Source organism: Armigeres subalbatus, chromosome 1, assembly GCF_024139115.2.
Source record: "Armigeres subalbatus isolate Guangzhou_Male chromosome 1, GZ_Asu_2, whole genome shotgun sequence".
Classification (NCBI taxonomy): domain Eukaryota; kingdom Metazoa; phylum Arthropoda; class Insecta; order Diptera; family Culicidae; genus Armigeres; species Armigeres subalbatus.
This window is the reverse complement of record NC_085139.1, coordinates 234,808,668-234,827,173: the sequence shown is the minus strand read 5'-3', so window position 1 is coordinate 234,827,173 and position 18,506 is coordinate 234,808,668. Positions and strand designations below refer to the sequence as shown.

Genomic DNA, 18,506 nt, shown 5'->3' with positions numbered 1-18,506 from the left:
ACAATTCGTAACGCCATTCGCCCATTTTCGTCGATTTTCCTTTTCCCAACACGCAAACCATCAACCATCCAATCTCTTGCTCGACTCTACCAACCACCGTCTCGGAGGGACATGGACTTTTCTCGCATTCTCCGTTCCACAGGAACATCACCAACCGAAGGCCAGCCTCCGGTTTGTCCTCGCTCGTGACCAGAACGATAACAGCTTTCCTCCCGCAGCGAACTGGTGCCAGCGACGATTCAGTCTCGGTCGGGATCTCTTAAGGAACGGAAGTGAAATCGCGGATACGGGCGACCCATCCAGTTGGAGTGTGTCAGTGTGCCAGCACAGTGTGTTGTTCAGGGTGTGCAATTGGTTGCCATCCCCATCCCCAACCCATTAGCAGCATCGTTCTGCGGTGGGGAGAACCCAGTGCACAGAGAATTGGACCATTGATTGAGTGGCACACAGTGCAAAATAAGGAATATCCCGTTCGCTGGTGGGGGATCCGGAACGGGACCTAAGGGGGGTCGCGGTCGGTCGGGTGTGGTGGGTGTTTTCCGCCTCCCTCCTATCATCTGTGCGCTCCCACCCAGTGTCAGTCAGTGTCGGTTGGAACCCAGTGAATGGTGGTGCTGGTGCTGGTGGTGATCTCGAACCCCTTTCCAATCACGGACAACGATTTCGATGGGGACATCCCCTTAGCGTTCGCTGCTAGTTCTGCACAGTTGTCCCGGCAGGATGTATGCTGCAACGACGGCGATGGCGTGGTGAGCGTGAAAGCCCATCACTGGTGTTCACCTTTTTTCCCCCGACTCGATAATGGCAGTTTACTGAAACGTCGGAAGTGGGAAGTTAGAACTAGGAGGGCAAAGTGAGTGGTGGACAACCGCGGCGTAAAACAGCGATAAAGGCAGCAACGAGATTGAGATACGGTTCCCGCAGGCCGAGTGAAAAAGGAATCCCGGAAGGCGAACCCCCATCCTACCCAACGACGGGGCTTGTGCTGTTTCCTCTCGGTTATCGGTTGGTGAAATAATAACACGGAATTACACGGGTTCTGAACTTTTGAAGCGTCTTATTGTGGATCATTCGTCTAGTCGAGTACGCCATGAAAGCGTAATTCGACTTGTTTCAACAACCCTCCGCTGGAAAAGTTATTCATGATGAAACTGGAATCTTGGTTCATATGAGGTGCTGATTTTCATTTAGTAGCTCAATCGTTTTCAATCGGCTTTAAGTTTGTTGCGTGATTTAAGGTAATGATAAGCATAGCTTTAGATACTTGGGAAATAGCGGATGTTTAATATACAAATTATTTTTGAAATAACGTACAGCGTATTGAGTTTTATGCATAATTCGACTGTATTCGACGAATCTGTATGACAATGTTTACTGTTACTATACAAAAAGAAATCACTATAATTGTGTTTCGGAATATGCTCAAATATAGTTTTATGGAAGAACATTGATTCAATTCTTGATCTAAATCGAGTCCGACTGTGAATATATAATACATTGAATAAATTGGCACTTCAGTTTGATTAAATTGATTAATTAAATCGCGAATTAAATGTCTAAGACTGAACCGATCTACAATTCCACTTTTGACCGAAACTGCGACTAAACACTTTACAACAATGCGCAGTTAAATTAGGTCTTGATTTATACAATAATAACCTCGTTTGAAGGTCTTCTAGAACAGGTCTAGGATACATGAGTAAACAACACTGACTCCTGAGCTGATTCGAGTAGTGGATTTGACTATCAACGGAACGGAATGTTTATAAATTACATAAGTAAATGAAATATTTTAGGATAATTGTCAAACAAACTGCGAAAACTTTGTTGTTGGAAAATGTTAAGAGTTTTCTGCTATAGTGGAGTTCTAGCAAATGGACGTTGCTTTCGTTGGTTTTAGCCCTTACGATGATGGACGGAAAAACCTGCCGTATCCCTATCCTATGATACGAGTCTGGGATTGAGCCCACCGTCTTCAGCTCTTCGACCACCTCACCTCAGATCATTTTCGTTATAAAGCAACGATGTTGGTAGAATCTTTTTCAAATCTAAACCCATGGTGCTTAACCCTTCTAAGGTATAAGTCTGACAGGAGGGGTAAAAATCAATTTTAAAATTGCATATTGCAATTGGCGTTTCCGAATCGTTTTGTATAAATTTTGCTCAGAAGAACCGAATAGGTTTCAGATTATGACAAGAGACTCAACATTTAGATTGGCCACTTGGTCCCGGGGTTATTCCGGGTTGTACTGGGGTTATACTGGTGAGAATTGCCGACTGTATCTTTAGTCTATGCTGTTAAAATTACCCACTACTGGGGTAAGTCAACGTCTGGGGATTATCGGCCCTTCTGGAACCGGACGACTAACAAGCTGTCTCGGAATGACTTTTATTTTCAAAACTTAACATTTTTACAAAAAATACTTTTTTGGATATTTCCCTTCAAGAGTAGAAAACAAAAGCTAAGTGATGGTTGAAGACCGAACCAAATTTAATCAAATCGAACGTATAGAACATTTATTTTTCATGTTAACATGTCGGTGTTGATTTTTTATTCCTTTCTTTGTTTGTTAGGCACTCTATGTTACTTAACCGCTACTGTGCCGAGATCTATTACTGTGATCTGTGCCGAGATCTGCTGTACAGAATCCACACTGAATCTATTTTTAGATTTCCATTACCATTATCGTTGTCGTTGCCAGTCCATCTTATCGTGGGTCCATTCTGTCCGTGTGTCCCATGTCGTGTATCCAATGATCGTTGCATTGTTCGGTTGCCGCCATTTATCCGGGTACGTTGGGGAAATGCCTCTGAAAAGAACAAGTTGTCAGTCGTCATCAGGCAGCCGTGACGATAAGGCGCGTCTCCCAATACGCTACCGCATGGGCTGCGCATCCGGTGACTAACGAGGGTTTGGTGGAGGGGCTGGGAATCGAACCCATAACCATTCGCTTCTAAGGCGAACGTGTAGCCAACTACGCTACGGGACCCCCTTGTCGGTGTTGATAAAAATAATATATGGAAATATTAGATACAACCCGATGCTGGCAAAAAAAAAACAAATTATTTATTTATTTATTTATTTATTAAATCAATCTGGGTCGTACAGACTACTACTTAAAGTCTAAATTATTGCGAACTATATTGACAATTAACAATGAACTCAACACCTCAAATGAAAAACTATTATAAAATACAATAGAATACATAGAAATTTGGAGTGGCATTTGATATTATCACGATGGTTGAAATCTCCGGTTGGTAGGTCTCCATACAGGATTCGAGCAATGTAAGAATTCTCTACATCGCACACCAGGCGGCCAACTGGTTGCATCCAGCGCAGAATCACGATGACCACTTTGAACGCCACATAATCAAGAGAAGAGAGATCTTTCCGAGGGGCTACTAGGCATTTTATGTGTGAAACTTGTTCGGCTCTTCATGATTCGCACACCATAAGCTTAATTTCATATTCTGTTACATCATTCGCGATGTTTGAAATAAAAAGCTGGACAGACTGATCGTTTATCATTTCAGCAGGAAGATCGATATCCATCATTCTAGTTGAGGATAAAGGCTGGTTAAGCATTGTTTGATACGATACATTATTACTTGAAGAATTGGAAACCAAAGTAGTAGCTATCTTGCTAATACGCTCCACTTCCGTTCTCAAATCAACTATTTCATCTTTTATTGTCGATTCGTTGATATTCATTGTTGAAGGCTTCACCATAATTCAGTCCTCCACATTTTGCGTGAAATTGACGCCGGTCCTCACAGAACCCATCGCAAGATACGACGATATCTTCAGCGCAAAATTCTTTATTACATTTGCCGCAATAATGATCCATCATTAATTGGTCGTTTCGTCCAAGCAGTTGGGGATGTAACGAAGAATAGCACAAACAGAACGGCTACTGTTTTAATCGTCCGGATGGCTGATGCAGCTGCTGATGATACGAAAGCCGACGATCGATGCAAAGCGAAAAATAGTTCGTTGGCGGCTTCGTGGTCGTGCGAGTGCAGTGATTTCAAGAATGGCGGCGACGATCAGTGTTTAATCACGATAGAAACAGTACTCCAAATCAGTGATGGGCGAAATGGTTCAATTAAGTGAGCGTCTCTGAGCCAAGCATTCACTTCAATGAGCCGACTCATTTGAACGGCTCGTTGACTCATTACAAAGTATGTAGTTTTTGCAACTAAAACATAAAAACAAACTGTTTTATGGTATCTTGTACATATACTCAAATGTGTTTTATTGATGTTAAAGTGCTTGTTTACAATACAAATTCGTCTAAATCCTGGTACATTTAGAATCAGAAAACTGTGAGAAGGTATGTGCTCTTTGCTGTCCGATTTCACGCGGATAATTTTTTTTTCTTAACATCATAACATTGAAACGCTCCTCCTCGACAAGGGAGTTTCGGCGAAATTCTTGTCAACTTCGATATTTGTATTAATCGATGAATCATTTGAATCTAGAATCTTGCTGAGCTACTCATCAATCATTCGCAGTGATCAAAGCACATCAATTCTATGACTGTCGCCATTTTTAGTTTTTTTTTATTTATCAATCTCCATATCGCCTAATCAAGCCTGCAAGCAGTTAATAAAAAAGTTTCTTGATGATTTCCGGCGTAAATAATGGTTTTTACATGGGAGCTAAAACTGTTCCGAAAAATGTAATTGAGATGTAATGCTTCCTTAACGTACAAAACACCCCGTAACGCTGGGTAGACACCTTTGCGTGGTGTGTTACGGTGTAAACTCTACCACGGTCACATTGTCAGCTACAGGCAAATCCTGACCCAACGAATACCTTCCCCAATATCCAACTCCATAGTACTTATGAGGGTGTCGCTGAGTCGGGGGCCTTTCGTTAAGTAAGCACTACATCAACACTTTCTTCCCCTTCCAAGTTACGGTGAAGATGGGCGTGGCCAGGAGTAGTAATCCTCATGCTTTTGTGATTTTTATCCTAAATTAAAACACACCCACATTGATTTGTAATAGCAATCTGAATAAGTATAGTAGAAAAACATGAGTAGGTATCACTAGTATGCAATCTATAAAGTACACCGTAACTATGCTATGCTATGCTAATGCTTCCTTAACGTACAAAAAAGCATTATCTCTACTTTAGCGTATGCAAAAATTACCAATCTTACTTGATCGTTAATATTTTCGAACTACTGAATTGAGAAACTGAAAAAAATACCGTAAACAAGAGTCTCGTGGTGTGAAGCTTCTTTAAGCACCAAAATTGAACGACTGAACGAAGGAATCATCGATCGTTATTTTTGAGCCATTGATTCGTTTTAACCGAGCCGGTGACAAGCGCGGTGTCATCATCAATAGACATAGACCGCTGTCATCATTTAAACGCAATATAGAAAAAAATATAGCCCGGGACATCCTGGCTACGTTCTGGCGATGGGCTTAACAATAGGATGTCAATAGCCTGGTTTTAACAGCGACCGTTAATTTGAGAGCCGCGACTCAAAATTATAGAGTCGTGGCTCGTTCGCTCTTTCTCACGAACCGGTTCAAATGAACGGCTCGTGAGCGTTCGCCCATCTCTACTCCAAATGCTATTTTCCCTGCAGCAAGCGTCGACCCTCGGTGTCACCATTGTTATCCTACCGGCCGCGCAATGCAGAACACAATATTTCGGCAGATCGCGCGATCATTCCAAAACAAAAGAAAACACGCACTGAACTCTTTCGAAGCATACACAGATAGAAAAAGTTGTTGAAATTTACACGAAAGTAATGCACATAAAAGGAATGCCAAAAAGAGCGTAAATTTAATCGATATTATCACCTGAATGTATGCAATTTGTATTGCATTATGTCACTTTTTATACGAGTAAGTGTCATAATGCTATGTAAATTGTCTTTAATATTTACGCGCTGATTACTTTTCATATTTTTTTTCTGATAATATTGTCGGTACTTCCTGGGCCACAGTTTTGATAATGCACCAGCAATTGTGGCGTAATCGTCATTTGACGAAATTTTAATTGTATTTCATCGTCAGGAAATAGTTTAATAACTTTTTGAAAAAGCCTCCAGGAATTATTTGAAACAATTCCTGGAATTCCTTAGAGTTTACAAAGCGGTATGATATTGAATCGACTGTATTCTCGAAATTTGGGAGGTTTCCTTGTCATGCTGTCCTCATTCCGGAGACAATCACTTAAATGATCTTTAAAACTAAATTCGCTATTACCCTAAATAATTATTTAAGAAATACCTCCAGAAATTATTTCGATAAATCATACAGAAATTCGTTCAGGAATTTCATAGAAAATTTCTGCATGGATTCATTCTAAAATTCTCTCTTCTTAGAGAGAGAGATTATCCTGTATTCTTAAATTTCTCCAATTTTTTTTAGGGATGTTCCTTCAAGAATCCGGAAAAATCCTATGGGACTTTATTCCTGGGTTAAATCCAGGAGTTTTATTTTATTTATTTATTTATTAACAATTACCATATAGCAACATAAATAATCACATATTTATTTTCAATGCTTATGCTACTATGCAACATCTAATACCAATAACTACATACTGAATAAGATATTTAGATTCCACTTAAATAAAGAAAAACTTCTTTCGCACCTATGATTCCTAGGTAAATCGTTCCAAATTCTTATAGCTCGTAGGCGGAAGGAGTCTCTTAAACTGTTTGTGAAACATCTAGGAACGATAAGTAACGAATATCGCGAAGAACGAGTATATCTAAAAAAATCTCGAAGATAAATTGGAGAGTTGTTAATAATTTTGAATGTTTGGATACAGGTTCTAAACTTTAAATGATTTGTAAAATCAGTTCCAAGAATAGCCTTTCTATAATTGGATAAATGATCAAACTTTTTCAGATTAAAAGCATATCGTGTAGCAGCGTTGAATACTTGGTTTAGTTTTTTCGTGTTTTTTTAGTTACAAGGCCAAACAAAATATCACCATAATCAAACAGTGGAACTAAAAGAGACCTGACCAGTTGAATCCGGATATGTTGGGAAGTACACCGTCTCAATAATACAAGCGAGTGTAAGGCATTATAAATTTTACTGCACACGGCATTAACCTGAGGTGACCAGTTCAAGTTAGTATCCATCATTAAACCGAGATTTTTGACGACATTAGAATATTCAATTATATCGTTTCCCACTCTAACTGATGGTACATTCGACAAAACGGCACGTTTTGTGTGAAAAATAATCGTTTGGGTTTTTCCTCCGTTAAGAATCAGGCCGTATTGCTCACACCATAGCAATATACTCTGAATGTCAGAGTTCATTCGATTTACCATTTCTGATATTGTGCCAGGGACCCCAGATATGTATAATTGACAGTCGTCTGCATACAGGTGGAATCGACAATGTGACAGATTCAATGGAAGATCATTAATGTACATTAAAAAAGTAGCGGCCCGAGAATTGAACCTTGAGGCACCCCACTTAGAACAGGAATTAATTCAGATTGTTGGTTGTTGAAGTCAACGTATTGCAATCGGTTGGACAAATATGACTGAATTAATTTTATGGAGAATTGATCTAAATAGAAGTTATATTTTAACTTGTTACACAATTGTCTATGATCAATAGAATCGAATGCTTTACTAAAATCAAGAAGAACCAGTAAAGTGACCATCTTCTTGTCTAACGCTTCTCTAATGTCGTTTTCTATTTTAATAAGCGCGGTTACGGTGCTGCATGATTTCCTATATCCAGACTGGAATGGACATAACAGATCATTGTGTGTCAAGTAGTCATTCAATTGCTGAGAAAGTAGTGATTCGAATATTTTGAGAGGGCACAAAGAATACTGATCGGACGATAGTCTCTTTCAGTAACTGGGTGGTCAATCTTACCTATTGGAATTACTTTTGCGATTTTCCAATCAAGTGGGAAATCTGAGGAAGTGATACAACAATTAAAGATATCCTGAATGTATGAGAGAGTAACACTTAAAGACATTTTTAAAACTTGTAGTGGAATTGAATCATTGCCAACAGCATCACAAGAAGATTTAACAAACTCACTAAGTATTTCGTCATTTGTAACACACCTGAATGAGAAATTCGGGTGTGTGTTGCAACGTCGTCATTTTGATTGAATGAAAGTGGAGTGTAATGAGCAACAAAGAATGAGTTCAGAGTGTCAGCACTTACATCCCCTCCACCCATACAAGTGTTTGTTTGTTTTAAGCCTTATTTGTTAATGTTCTTCCAAAGTAGCTTAGCAGGAAGATCAGCTCTTAACTGTGAGGTAAAATATTGACGTTTTGTACGATTGACCTCTTGGTTTGTTAAATTACGAAGACAAGTGAAATTTTCCCATTTACGCTGATTCCCTCTATCGCGTTTCCAACATTCATAAGCCTCGGACCGATTTTTAATCAATCGAAGAATGTGAGTATTGATCCAAGGAGTACTTGGATCTTTAATCGTTTTTAGCGGAGCATGCTTATCAAGAATGGTGAAGAATACATCATTGAAACATTTTAGTTTTCCATTAATCCCCACACAATTGAACACACCATCAAAATTTACGCTACGTAAATCAGACAGAAAAGTCGATTGATTAATTTTGTGATATTCACGTGTCCAGTATACATTAGCACCAGGTTTAGGAAGCTTGAATTTGTAATCAATGCAAATAAAATCATGATCGCTAATTCCTCCCACTGATGACTGATAAACGTTCCTCATGTTCTCTGTGCAATTACTTGTGAATAAATCAATGGTGGATGCAGAACCGGGCCTATGACAAGTTGGATGAGTTGGAATCAGTTTAAAGGATAATGCGCTTAAATGATCAATTAGTTTTAATGTCTTGTTAGAGTTCTCCATCATCAAATTGATGTTGAAATCGCCTGTAACCAAAATATTGGGTTCTGTAGAAAAAATTTCAGAAACAATGCAGAAAACTGTATCTAGTTTAGCAACTGCCACGTCTGGGGGTTTATAGACGACTCCACATACTAAGTTGGCCTGTTTTAATTTGATAAACAAGTATTCAATTTCGCTTTCTTTTCCAGATTTAGTGATAACAGAGAATTTGAGATTTTTTCTCACATAAAAGGCAACTCCACCCCCTCTTGATTTGTTCTTATTATCGCGATCAGATCTAATAATTTTGTATCCCTCAAGTTCAACTGATATACTCGTATTTGAAGGTTTGAGCCAGGTTTCTACAACAGATAGAACATCCAGTTTTGAATTAACAACGAAAGAACGATAGTTTTCAATGTTGCTAGTTAAACTCCTTGCGTTGTGGAGATCAATTTTAATAAAGTTATTGGACCGTTTCTCTAAAATAGTTTTCATTCTCCCATAATCGAGGGAATGTAGCTTCAGTTTCGAATCGTATATAGACTCATCAAACCGCAAAGGAGCTGAAGAAGTATTGGAATCTGTTAGTGCATTGATATTTTAATCAGTTCGTGCATTGGTATTAGAGTTACTTATGCTAATCATTTCGGTACAAGCAGGCAAGCAGGCTGAAACTCGAAAATTTCTACACCTTCTGGGCAATAAAAAGGACCGTTAATTAAAGCGACAAGATCTTCAGAAACAGAAAGTTTTAACGATACAAATGATAATTCATTAATGTCCTTATTACGCGGCACTAGTTTAACACAATTTAGCGTAGACTGGTCGATGTTGATGGTTTCTCGCAGATACTCGATGATATCGTCTTCAGTTTGTTCGACGTGAAAAGGTGTGACATAGAACGCCTTCATCGTTTCTTCGTTTGATGTTCGACGCACAGGGGGTCGCAATCTGTTTACCACCTTCAGGCGGCAATCTTGATTTGATGATGGTGGAATAGAGCGGGTGAGATTTGTGCCTTGTGAGTGGTTGCTTGGAGAGGCACTATTTGAAATACGATTCGAGACAGCAGCAACAGCATTGGCTCTCGAGGTGACAGTGGCGTAGGTGGTAGCAGCGGTGGGTGGAGCGGTGGATGGAGCGGTGGATGGAGCGATGACGGCAGCGACGGCATTGATAGAAGAAGTGGCGATGGAGGAGGTAGCGTTGGAGGAAGCGGTGGCAGTAGTGGCAGTAGTGGCAGTATTCGTCTTTGTAGTGGCTTCAGCATTCGTACCCGAGGTAGACGCGACAGGCAACATGATTTCGGTAAGAATCGGTGGTACATTCAATTCACGGTCACGGTTGTTGTTATCATCATTATCCAGAGATATATCTAAATCTCCCACATCTGCAATTGTGTTGTTCGCAGCGCTAGAACGAAGTGACTGATCGAGGTTGAAACGATCGATGCTGTTGTGAAACTCAGTTGGATCGTGCATTGCCGGACCCGACATCGCGAACTGTTGAAGTCTCGTGGAAAAGTTTGAGTCACGTCGAACCGTTGTGGAGATTGACATTAGCCCATTCAGCGTTTTCAGATTTTCGCCAAATTGACCAACCCGCAGATCCATCGAGTCAACACGCAGCAGAAGATCCCTCATCGTCTTCAAGATAACAGCTTCTCGGTCCATAACGCTCGGATGGAAATTTACTCGGCAGGTTTCACAAAACCAGAGTAAACCAACATTAGCTGTCCATGCTTTGAAGTTTGTAACATTCAACCCAACGCACCCAGGATGAAAAACCCTTCCGCACGACCCACTGCACAAAACACTCCTATCAGACCGCGCAAAATTCCTAGCGCACGCCTTACATGCCTCCATGATTACCAATTATCTTCTACCCCACAGATAAATCAACCCAAAACTATTTCCCTACGACAACGAAATTAAAGTGATGTCGTGAGGGCAGTTTAAAACAGCAAACACCTCGTGCCCAAGCTCATACAGCGTGTTCCTAAAATCCTCCTTTATCGTTTCGCTTTGCCTTCACTTAAGCCGTTGTTGAACCAGAGCATGCACGTCGATTGAATACTTCGGCTTTTGATACCACCGATCGTACCAAGACACACTACTCTATCCAACTTTCAGCACCACCGCGAATGAAGCGTGTGGATGCGCACTGAATGGACCTCCACCAAAGCGGTTTTCAAAACAGAGTCACGCGCGTCGACTGAAATGTTTCGGCTTTTGAGACTGCCAAACGCACCAGAACCTGCTGCTCTAATCGAAAACAACAGCACCGCTTCGGGCGGGTGAATGCACAGAGCAAAACAAACCGGGGGATTTAGTACTAATCGACTGAGTGGCTGGATCACGTTTGTGAGTGCGGAGATATAACGCCTGCACGATATCACTACTGTTGTTTTCGGTACTTACTTTGTATTTGGATAAATCCCGCTGAGATGAAGACAATTTTGGAATCACAATTGCACTCCGGTTTGCATAGAAACAGCTTAGCCTTCAGTTGTGTTCCGTTTAGGAGCAGTGTTTCAGGGTTTACCCGGCACAGTCTAACCGAATGAACGGGGAATACTTGGGAAAAAATAACCGAGAAGAGGATCACCAAAAAACGTTGCGAATAGCTAGTAGGCGTTACGTATAATTGAGTTCATTTGAAAATTCCTCAAGATATTCCTTCCAAAATTTCAAGAAAGAACTCCTCAGAATTTTCTTCAGGAATTCCCTCGGAAATTTCATATGGAAAAGTTAAAAAAAAATCTTAATGAATCTTTCCGATAATTTCATTCGGATTTTCTTCGGAAATTGCTTTACAAAATCTTCTACGAATATCTTTAAAAAATCCTTTATAAATTCATTCGGAATTTTTATTACTTGCTCAAATTATTAATTTCTTCCGAAATTCGTTTCGGAGAATTCCATTACGAATTTCTTCGAAATTGATTCAGGAATATCGTCGGATTTTTCTAGAAATGTATTCGGCATTTTATATAATCAGGAATTTCAAAAATAAACTCTTCCAATAATTCCTTAATTCATTTTAAATTTCTCACAGGAATTTCTTCAGAACTTTGTCCACAAATTTCTCTGAACATTCTCCACAATTTTTTTCGAATATTTTTCCAGAAATTCTCTCGGATTGTCTGAAGAATTCATCGAACATTTCTTTGGAAAATCCTCTATCAACTCCAGCAGATACATTCCATTAAACCTTTGAAAATTACTTCGAAATTCCAGAATAAAATTTCCTTCATGCATTCCTTTAGGATTCTTTTCAGTATTTCATTCAGTATTTTTTTAGGAATCATTCGGAAATTTCATCTAGCCATTCCTTTGAGATTTCCTCCGAGTGTTAAAAAGTCATCAGAAAATTCCTTTTCGAATTGCATAGGAAATTATTTCATTCTACCGTACATTTTCTGAAGAATCCTTTCAACACAATTTGTGGATTTTTTTTTTAATTTCAGGAAGAATTCGTTATGAATTTTGCATGGATTTACTAAAGACATTTTCGAAGGATCCCTTGGTGGAGCTTCCAGAGCAATTTCTGGGGATTTTTTTCCTGTCTTTATTGGAGTGATTTATAAGTTTATAACAAAGTTCATCACTTATTCTGAACAAATTTACAAAGGCATTTCCGATGGGTTTTCCAAAGGAATCCCGAGAGGGTTGTCCAAGGGATTTCGGATGGAACTTTCTAAATTAGAAAAAAATCTTCATGATTTTGTGGAACAATTTTCGAAAAAAAAAAACCTGTAGGAATTTTGAAATGAATCTCAAAAGGAATTTCCGAAGACGAACCTAGAGAAAATAAAAACAAAATCCAAAGAATGTTTAAAATAATTTAGGAAAGAATGCCTAATTTCTTCCCGAAGTTTGTTTCAGGATTACCTAGTCAAAAACGGCCCCAGTTTGCGTTCAAAAAAACTGAAGTTGTCTGTGCTCTGGGGTCATATTGACCCCAAATTAAAATTGAAATACAGTCGACTATCTACATCTCGATGTTCTATATCTCGATAGCTCTCCCTTTGTCGCTGATTTCCTCAGTCCCTTCAATATACATACATTTCTCGCTTAACTTTTCAAAAGGACCTAAGTAACATTTTTTTCATGAATTAATTTGAATAGCGCAATCAACAGAACAACATGAAAGCTATTGATTGCAGTATTCAAATTCCTTACTTAAGTCCTTTTGAAAAGTTAAACGAGATTTCAATTTTCTACATCTCGATTGCCTCCCTAGCTCGATATCCCTCTATCTCGATGTGTTCTGATCATATTTTGCTCAGGATTCACGCTCCTTATGTCGAAAAGTTCAAGTTTTAGGTCTACTAGACCAGCTTTGGACAATAACAAACATATCAATAACAGCAAACGACATTTGTTTCGTTGTCGTTTTTCATAGCAACGAGCTTTTTGGATCTAGTACCCATTTTAATTTTCCTTCCATTCCTCGATCTCCCCCTATCTCGATGGTCCCTTCAATATCGAGATGTGGAGAGGCGACTGTAACTTTTTTTTTATTATTTGACCGATTTCGAGCTTTTTAGGCTATTTCGAAAGATAATTTAATCATCAGATTGACCATAGGTGGGGGGTACCTCGCGAGGAGTGGTTTCATACAAAAGTGTACAAAAACAGTGATTTTATCGTTTATCATACGTATATCTGTAAATCATACCGATTTTTAGCTACACCTTTTCAAAAGGTTATGCAGGAAGGCGTATGCTTTGATATGAGACAATGATTAGTTTAGAATTGGACCGCTAGGTGGCGGTATGTATGAAATCATTATTATAGTAAGATTCTCCAGTATATGGACTATCGTTAGATTGGAGACGTAGTATGTTTGACAAACATGAATGTTGTGGTAGGGTCTTCCAGAGATTTTATTTTCATTCAACTTGCTCTAGTGATGCAAAAGATAGAAAGCGTTTACAGAATATGTTTAGGTCATTGAAGTAAATCCTGAAGCTAAGGCATTTGATCTACACGCGTATCCAAAGGTCAGCCAGTATGTTTCAAATGTGGTACATACTCTTGGTGTTACTATAGTCAGAATATGTTCACTGTATATGTTCTTGGTCATCCAGGAACTCCTTTGAGTTATGGCCTTTTGACTGCTTGCATAACCAAAGGTCAGTCAGTCTGTTTCAAGTACATGCTCTTAGTGATAAAAAGAATAAAAATGCGTTCACAGTATATGTTCATGATCAACGACGAAATTCCCTAGAGTAAAGGCCTTTGCATCTACACTCGTAGCCAAAAATCAGATAGCCTGTTTCAAATACGGTACATACTCAAAGTGATGCAAAGATTAAAATGCGTTCATAGTATTTGTTCTCGGCCATCAAAAAAATCCCTGGAGTTGCGGGCTTTGGGGTAACCGAAGATCAGCCAACCTGTTCCATAGATAGTACTTGCTCTTAGTGATAACAAGATTGGAATGCTTTCACAGTATATGTTCTTGGTCATTCAAGAAATCCCTGGAGTTTAAGCCTTTGGGTCTACATGCGTAACCAAGGTTCATCAAGCCTTTTTTTTAATATGGTACATGCTCTTAGTGATAGCTAGATTAGAATGCATTTACATTATACTAACTCCATTTGATTTTGGCAATACGCTCCGAATATTTATGTTGTCAAAATCGTATAGTATTTGTTTTTTCATGATACTTCACCTTTCTTCACGTATTGTGATACTAGACACACTGGGACACTTTTCACGCGGATTTTGCAATCCAAGCGTTTTTTCTGCGATTTCTTTTACAATTTTTTTTGTCGATTTTAGGGTCTAGTCAGTTTTTACGCGGTTTATAAGCAATTTAAAATACAAAAAAATCTTTTCAAGATCGAATGGTTATGTTTGCAAAACTTAATGTTGCCAAAATCAGATCTTTTAAAAATGTAAATAGAAATGCGAAAATTTAACATTGACAGACAATTTGAAAGTAAGTGAGTGAGATAAGAAGGTTTAGTGATTAGATGCTTCTAATATCGTTCAAGACTGCAAAGAGTACTAGAACCTTGTTCCTGTAAGTCATCTGGATTGTTTGGGCCAATGGACCCACTTGGGACAAATTAAATCAAACTCTAAAAAAATCAAATCTGGTACGGATTGGTCGATGGTTTGAAGTAACTAATGGGTCCTGTACATATTTGGGTCGATCAAATTCAACTCTGCAGTGGGTTGGTCAATCCTCGGAATCGCCGTCCACCTCAAAATCAACCGACATTTGATTATAATTAGCAGAAAAAAAATGAACGAAAAACGAGCAAATTTATCTGATTAATGCACAAAAATCCATATTTCTACTTCCGGACATAAGAACAAAAAGTACCTCTAAATTTGGTCAATCAATTTAATATGGATGTAATCCAAAAAAAAAAAGCTGAATAAATTCGAACCAATGATTTTGAGTGTAAATTGTCCTCACTGCTATAAAAAATGATGGTTCCGGAAATCCCTCGTGGACCTAATATGTAGTCCTAGCTAAAATTAGAAATAATCCCATTCAAACAATGTTGGTATCAAAATCCAAGATTTTAAAATATCTTCTTCAATATGATATTTCTATTTTTGCTTTATTCAACCGAGTTAGGAAATCTTTGAGAAATCGGACTAACAGTCAAAACTAAAACTAATACATACAACATGTTGATGTAGAAATAAAGCAATATTTTTTGGTCGCTTTAGATTATTCAACATATCTCTACCATTGTACCAACCCATAGTCAGTTGAGTTATTAAATGGTCCGAAACTAAATAAATTTGTCTTTTTATAGGGTAATCCTTGATTTCGGCGCCCCCTAAAGACTGGCGCCCTTGGCAGGGGCCTTCCGCACGCTACGGCACTGTCTGCTTATAAGGCTTTTTATATTCTTTATTTGTGTGAGTTTTGACACTCCTCTTGCTGAAGTTGTGGAGTTGATCACTTACTGATTACCGACACCAAGGTCAGTAAATGTCAATTTTGACATATTCAATCCCAGTTGCTTTTTTACAAGTCGCTGGATTTCCAATATTTTCTGTTGTGTCAACTGGATTTAAAGTTAGATATTCTGATTGATCTATCAAATGGCGAAAAAAATCGTTTCATTCCAATCCCCTACCCTTTATAGTTGCCCTTCATTTGTGGCACAGTGTAGAAAAAAAACATCTATTTTAGTTCGCTACTTGGCAAAAGCACGCAAAGCGAAGGAGTTCCCTGGAGTTGTTTGAAAAATCAAATTCACCGGAACCGGTTTGTGCCTTCGACAGCTTGAAGGATAACAACCCTCGACGCCGGATTTATAAAAGCAGTCTGGAAAACGTCTTGTGAAAAGTGATGCAGCAGCGATGAGATTGAATTACGGAGATGATAAATTTTTAAAACGAACGATGAAAGCACGAAGCCATTTTCTCGGGATGCGGCGGATGATGATGATGGTCCGAATGTGTGCCGCCTCGAGAGTGATGTTAAGCGTGACGACGAATGAATTCTCGTTTCTATTCTGCAAGAAGTGAAGCGAACGAACAAAAAAAATGATCTAATCCAATCTATGTGTGCGCGTTGGGAATGGCATTAGTGACGTGAGCAACGAAGCGTTATCCGTGGAAGAGGTTCAGTTCCAGTCAGTCAGTGGGAGTGGTCCGTGCCGTGCACTGTGCGACGTTTCCAGGGAACTGGGCAACGTGCCCCGTGAGCCAAGCGTCTTTAATTACGTGACAACGACAACTTTGATGACGACCGACGACCAACAACGTTGTCGGATACCTTTCCGTGCTTGGGCAGCGCAGGTAGTGATTCACAAGAGAGACAGAAGGACCGGAAAATGCGGTGCTATGCTGTAATAGGGTGGGAAAACCTAGTAGTGCTTTGTTGGCGATTTGATTCTCGAGTACGCTATCAAGGTTGTTGATTTGGTAAATGTTTACCGGAGAATTTGATGAAAATGAAAGATTGAACTCGGTCATATTTTGATTCAATGTCCGGGATGGGTAGAAAGACACCCGGGAAAATCTGATATAACAAAGTTGAGAGTTTATTACTCTTAATAGGGCCAACTTTGGCTTGATGGGAAGACGTTGGGCAAAGCAAGATCGTACTAAAGATAACTGAGTTGGGAAAGGAGTCCGTTCAAAGAAATTTTGCTTGGTATCTTCTCAACATTTGAATGCCGCTTTAGTCGCATGAAATATATACGCATACATAATCGTAAATTATGTTTTAGGAACTTGAAGTTATCAGTGATAAGGTTTAATTAAATGTACGTTTCCAGTAGAAATGCTATTTGCCCTCTTTTTGGGTAAAATACCTTTAAAGTTAAAACATCAATAATTGTTTGTATGATCTTCTTCTTATTGGCATTGCATCCCCCACTGGGACATGAAAGCCTCACTGCTTAGTGTTTATTCAGCACTTCTACAGTTATTAACATATAAGCATATATAAGCAAGTCAAGATAACAAAATAAAACATTTTTGAGAAAAAAAAACAGTAGTAAATTTATTAGCGAACGATTTTTCTGGATATACAAACATGTGAATTTGGCTGAGAAATACTTGACCACCTAAAAAATTGAATCCACCGTTAAAAAGCTGAACGATGGAACATATGTTGAGCGAGACGTCTTTTTCTCTGTGTGAGTTTTTTTAGCACTGTAGCAAGGTTAAAAAGCAGGCACGAAAGTCCGTTACCTTGTCTAAGTTTTTCTTTTTTTGAGATTTAAGAAATTTCACCGTCCGAAATAAATATTCACACCATTTTGCATACCATCCATCGTTGGTTTTATCAGTCTTGCTATGCAGTCATATTCAATAGAAGCTGTTCTCGTAATAATGTTGCATAGTTTTCGCAGTCTATACTGATGCCGTATGCTGCATTCAAATGAATGAAAACATGGTGCGTTGGAACTTGTTATTCACGGCGTTATCATACAGTTCATAAATAAAATTCATAGACAAATATATTTTGACGAAGTATTTTATTGACGTAATGTTATTTTGAACCTTTTTTGTGTAGTCCACAAAATGTTGCGCCTTGCGTGCGGAATACTGAAATAAATTGTTTGGAATGTATAATTATTATTGCTTATTTAGATCCGATTGAATGATGCCTTGGATTAGTAGTAAGCATTCTGGTAGATTCGTTTGTATTTTAGAGAAGAAAGGGAATATTCAAACTTCCTTTAATGTCTTTTATAAAACCATTTTTGACATTATTACCGACGAGGTTCAAAAAAGGAAGGAAAGATGAAGATGCAATTTAAAATATCCTATTTGGTACAATAATCAGATAAAAAATTTAAAGAATCGCATACAAAAATTTCATAAAACTTACAAATTAGACAATACAAAAGAAAATTTAGAAAAATATTTAGACATTTGCGATCAATCAAAATTAGCATCTGATGTAGCATTTGAAGAGCACAATACGAAAACAGAAACGAATTGAAGTCATGCTCAAAGAACTTCTTCAATTACGTAAAATTAAAATCAGACAAATTTCCGACGTCTAAGTATGTATTTAGAGATGCTGAGATGCGGGATGCGGTTGCTGAGAAGATATTTGTCATCTTTTTGGTGATTTCTTCCAAGATATGTGCACCACATATTCGGAACAAGATCGCGAACATATTTTTTTTTGCGCCTGTCCCAGAATTCGCTGGGATGTCGGTAC

The 18,506-nt window shown here is 38.6% G+C and overlaps 1 protein-coding gene across 6 annotated transcripts in view; it reads left to right on the top strand.

Annotated features, from left to right (window-relative positions):
- Positions 1-254: 254 nt before the first annotated feature.
- The window catches only part of LOC134205897 (guanylate cyclase soluble subunit beta-1), a 244,713-nt gene continuing 226,461 nt past the window's right edge, over positions 255-18,506 (top strand). For 4 of the 6 annotated variants that reach the window (XM_062681591.1, XM_062681594.1, XM_062681588.1 and 1 more), the window contains exon 1: positions 255-1,005. The gene's annotated coding sequence lies outside the window, so the exon portion shown is untranslated. Of the gene's footprint in view, positions 1,006-1,068; positions 1,239-18,506 lie in introns of those variants that run through there. The other 2 variants (XM_062681590.1, XM_062681589.1) reach the window with 2 other exon arrangements.